This window comes from Engraulis encrasicolus, chromosome 11, assembly GCF_034702125.1.
Source record: "Engraulis encrasicolus isolate BLACKSEA-1 chromosome 11, IST_EnEncr_1.0, whole genome shotgun sequence".
NCBI classification, from domain to species: Eukaryota; Metazoa; Chordata; class Actinopteri; order Clupeiformes; family Engraulidae; genus Engraulis; species Engraulis encrasicolus.
Genome location: NC_085867.1, coordinates 51468663 through 51473662, shown reverse-complemented (window position 1 = coordinate 51473662; position 5000 = coordinate 51468663). Strand labels below are relative to the sequence as shown.

At 45.7% G+C, this 5000-nt stretch overlaps 1 protein-coding gene across 20 annotated transcripts in view; it reads left to right on the top strand.

Annotated features, from left to right (window-relative positions):
- The window catches only part of LOC134458529 (formin-binding protein 1), a 106460-nt gene that overhangs the window by 63191 nt on the left and 38269 nt on the right, over positions 1 to 5000 (top strand). The gene's annotated exons all lie outside the window — the stretch shown is intronic.

Here is a 5000-nt window from a genome sequence, read left to right as displayed (position 1 = left end):
TGTACAGCTGCCTTTGCTAATTTGTCTGAATAGTTGCATTCGCTAGAGTGCAGTAACTGATGTGTGTGTGTGTGTGTGTGTGTGTGTGTGTGTGTGTGTGTGTGTGTGTGTGTGTGTGTGTGTGTGTGTGTGTGTGTGTGTGTGTGTGTGTGTGTGTGTGTGTGTGTGTGTGTGTGTGTGTGTGTGTGTGTGTGTGTGTGTGTGTGTGTGTGTGTGTGTGTGTGCCATAAAACCTTGTTAATGGACGTGCACGTGCGTGAGTGTGTGCGTGGATGCATGCGTGTCTGTTTGCTTGTGTGTGTGCACGCCGCACACACGTGTGTGTGTGTTTATGCGACAAAAGTCTGCTTGTGTTTGTGTCTGTGTCTGTCTGCATCTGTGTCTGTATCTGTCTCCGTCTCATTCTAAGTCTCTCTGTGTGTATACAGCTGTAATCCCGGCTGTGAGGAATGAAGTGTATGCAGGTGTACATTTTTTACTGACAGGTGGAGGGAATAAGTGCTCCATATGGGTTACACGTCTCTCTCTCTCTCTCTCTCTCTCTCTCTCTCTCTCTCTCTCTCTCTCTCTCTCTCTCTCTCTCTCTCTCTCTCTCTCTCTCTCTCTCTCTCTCTCTCTCTCTCCCTCTCTCAGACACTCATGGACAGTGACTGAGGTATTTATTCACCTCTGAGTCACACATATGAGCTTTCAGTAAAATGGCTGTAAAAATGCCTGGAGGTCTGATGGAAATAGCAGCCCAGGCCACCAATGACATTTCAACCTGTGGGGTGTGAGTGTGGTGGACTGTGTGACTGCAAGGCATCAACGCCTGGAATTATATGGGATCACACGAGTCTAGTGTTATATATATATAAAGCACATACCATATCTTCCTGCTGGAACTTCCCTGGCTTTCTCTGTGTGTGTGTGTGTGTGTGTGTGTGTGTGTGTGTGTGTGTGTGTGTGTGTGTGTGTGTGTGTGTGTGTGTGTGTGTGTGTGTGTGTGCGCGTGCGTGCGTGCGTGCGTGTGTGTGTGTGTGTGTGTGCATGGCTAAAAAAGATTTCAGTGCAGTTATGTTTCAAGAGCATCTCTGTCTATGCTCCCATGGATAGTATTGCTTTTTGTCACAGTATAGTCTGTTGTCTGTCTAGTCTGTTGTCTGTCAAATATTGTCAATATTTGATTGCATTTTGACAAAATTCTCTCTCCTGCGGGCCTCTCTCTCTCTCTCTCTCTCTCTCTCTCTCTCTCTCTCTCTCTCTCTCTCTCTCTCTCTCTCTCTCTCTCTCTCTCTCTCTCTCTCTCTCTCTCTCTCTCTCTCTCTCTCTCTCTCTCTCTCTCTCTCTGTATGAAGTGTTTGTCACATGCACAGGAAACTCTGTTTACAGTTTCCTGTCCCTGTGATAGATGGATGACACAATCTGGTGTCCAGGAAAACAGAGAGAGAGAGAGAGAGAGAGAGAGAGAGACAGAGACAGAGACAGAGAGAGAAGATAGAGAAAAGAAAAAAGAAAGCTCAATCGCTTCCTGCAGATGTAGGACATAGCAGATGTACATACGTAGGTACAGCTTTCTAGGTTATTTAACGAGAGTGAGTTCACGTTTGTGTAATTATTTATCTAATCTGCGCCTAAGTTATCATGCGTTTGTATATCGCTGTGGCAGGATTGATCATTTGTTTGTCCAATGGCCCTCTTTCTTTTAGAAAAGTTGTCATGGTGAAAGACAAATATTTCTTTGCTCCAAATGTGCCGGAGATTGCCAGTGATGTCACTTGTTCCTGTATTGTGAAATCTTTACTCTGTTCCTGCACACGTACTATCACACGCACGCACACGCACACGCACGCGCGCTTGCACGAACGCACGCATGCACACACACAGCTGTATGTGGAAACAGTGTTTTGTGAAGTTTAGACATCTCAGTAGGTTTGCTGTGATGAGATATTGCTACTCAGCGGTGAAGGTGGGCCTCAGATGAACTTTAACCTTTTCAAAGGTTCACTTTTAAGCTCCATGCTTTGCTCTGATTGGTTGGTACGAAGGGGGAAACAGGCTTTTGCTTCCTCTATTTCATAACATGTAAAGCAGCTTGAGGATCTGTTAGGGGATTGGTTTTTTTCTTCTCAGTGTGTATCAGGTGACAACATTCTTTCCTGGGTCATTTGACATAACATCAACTTGGGTTTATTGCTGAAATTGACCAAGAGTTGCCTTTTAAAGAGAACTGACCTGAGAAGAGAACTTTTTAGAGAAATTAAGTGAATCATATTCCTTCATTTTTAACCAGAACATTTTGCATTTGTTAGTATATTGCACAATGTTAACTTGATGACTGCTAATTTGGTGACTTCTGAAGGCCTAAACAGAGCACAGCATATTTGCAACTTTGAGGGACTTCTATGGAGATTTGGTGAAGATTGGTGACTGGTCATTAAGTGACTTCTGATTGCCTAAACAAAGCACAGAAAGATACTGCAAAAAAATATGAAGCATGATTTGTTTCTGCAGACTACACCAGCAGCATGCCAAATGTAAACCCTCTACCTTGTACAGCTGATACACTATGGTCTTTTCAGAAAAACAATGGCTGAACACCTCCTCTCCATACAAATTGGCTGGTAATTTGGAAAGGACAGCACTTCACTTAAACAGAGACCCCAATCCTTTCTCTTGTTTTTTTTTATAGAATATTTTGAGTCGCAAGTCCGTGGAGATTTGTTCAATTGGTTTGGAATGACTGTAGGACAATACCACAGTACAGAGACCATTTTTATACATTATGGATTGGCTATTATCATAATGACAGCAAAAATTATAACAAGGGCCACGTCTGAACAAATTAAGTAACAGACTAAGACATGGTCATTACCATTTTGGTAACAAGAAGCTTTTAATAGTGGCTCCGCTTGAAAGGATTTTAATGAAGCCAGGGACTCCCTTGGTGTGCTCGTGGGAGGTTCAGCGAGGTGATGTTGCCCCCGAGAGTACAACTTCCCCATTAAAGGAGCTCAGATGACTTCCTCTTTTGTAGTGGGATGACTTCCTCATGTGCCGCTGGAGCACTTCCTGCTCTGATGCAATCCCAGCATCCTCCCTGAGAGGAAGGAGGAAGTGAGACTTTTTTTGTCCGCCCTGAATGGGGACAGCTGCAAAAGCCTATTGTAACGAATGCCATGTAGCAGAGCTTGGCATGACACACTAGTAAACCTCCCTCCCAATGCATTAAAGAAAAACACCACTGACTGCCATAGCAGCTGGGGCTTTTAATTCACTTCGCGTGTCTGCCTACCTACCATACGAGAGGTTGTGGGTTCGAGATTGGGTTTCATCAATCAGGATGACCTTGCGTTACACTATGACATGCACACAGTGTATGTTCCCATTTCCAAGTGTCAGCATGAGGTGGAGAAACTATGGATTTCCCATCAGCGTGACTGATCGACACTCTGGAGGTATCTAACAGGACTCTCTGCTGTCAGATTTGTATGAAGCAGTTGACCTGATTTCCTTGACAGTTGCCTCAGGGGAGGAAGCAATGAATGACGGTCCATAGTGATGCAGTGGTCTTGACATGAAGGGCCACTGTGGGGCCAGTGAGAGGGCAAGGCTAGGGTGTTTTGCTTTTTCCCTGGGTCCAAACAATAAGTCGGAATGTAAGTCCCTGTATTGTATACATGTGATTAAGATAAAGTTGTCTAGGGTGTATCTCACCCTCCTTTTTAATCTCAATCTGTGTGTGTGTGTGCGTGTTTGTGTGTGCGTGTGCGAGTGCGTGTGTGTGTGTGTGTGCTAAAAGCTTTAGGCTTGTGTGTGTGTGAGCTCATGAGTGTATGTGCGAGCTCACACTACCCAGCCCAGTGTTTATAAGACCGTCGGACACAGTTTGGCTCAGCAACGACATTGTAGGGAACATTTTCGGTTGGCCGAGCCAACACTCTATTTGACGTCATTGCTTCCAGCTCAACTAGAGTAATGCTGGCGCTCGGGCCGACTGATCTCCTTTTCCTGGGAGACAGAGGGCCCCACTGGGGGCACACTGAGCATGCCCAGAGACACAGATGCCCTCCTGCCCACTGAAATATGCCAAACTGGCACCACACAATGGCCTGGCAACCTGTTGCATACCACATAACTGCACTGCACACTTCTTTAGCTGTGTGCTTAGTACCATACTCATAGACACTCTCATGTTCTCCCCTCTTCTTTTCCCTTTCCTTCTCTCTCTCTCTCTCTCTCTCTCTCTCTCTCTCTCTCTCTCTCTCTCTCTCTCTCTCTCTCTCTCTCTCTCTCTCTCTCTCTCTGTCTCTCTCTCTCTCTCTCTCTCTCTCTCTCTCTTTCTTGCTCTCATTCTCTTTCTCTCTATAACACACTTAAACACATGGTCATAAACTGACAAAATGTCAGACATTTTTGCCTGCACACACACACACACATTTTCAATGTCTGTTTTTAATTATGAATTGATTGAGTATCTACTCTACTATTGCTCATTTTTGCTTTAATGTCTACAATTGTTTGCACAGATGTTGTGTGTGTGTGGGGGGGAGAGAGTGAATGCATTTGTGAGTATGTGTGTGTGTGGGTGTATGGGCAGCTAGAGTAAGGGGGAGTGAGTGTGTTATCGTGCGTGTGTTGGTATGTGTGCGTGTGCGTGTGTATGTGTGTGTGCGTGCGTGTGTGTGCGGCTGTGAGAGTGACAGTGTGTGCGGGTGCGTGTGCATGTGTATGTCTGTGTGCGTGCGGCTGTGAGAGGGAGAGTGTGTGTGGGTGGGTGTTGTGCACTCAATGCTGAGATTAGGGTGGTCACCCCCCCTACCCTGAGACACATTACTCCTCAAACCCCCACAACACCAGTTGGCCACAGGGGCTCTGTGTGTGTGTGTGTGCTTGTGTGTGTGTATGTGTGCGCCTGTATACACGCAGACGGCAGACGTCTGCATGTGTGTATCTTTTTGTGTGCGTCACACACGTGTGGAGTTTGTGTGTGTGTGTGTGTGTGTGTGTGTGTGTGTGTG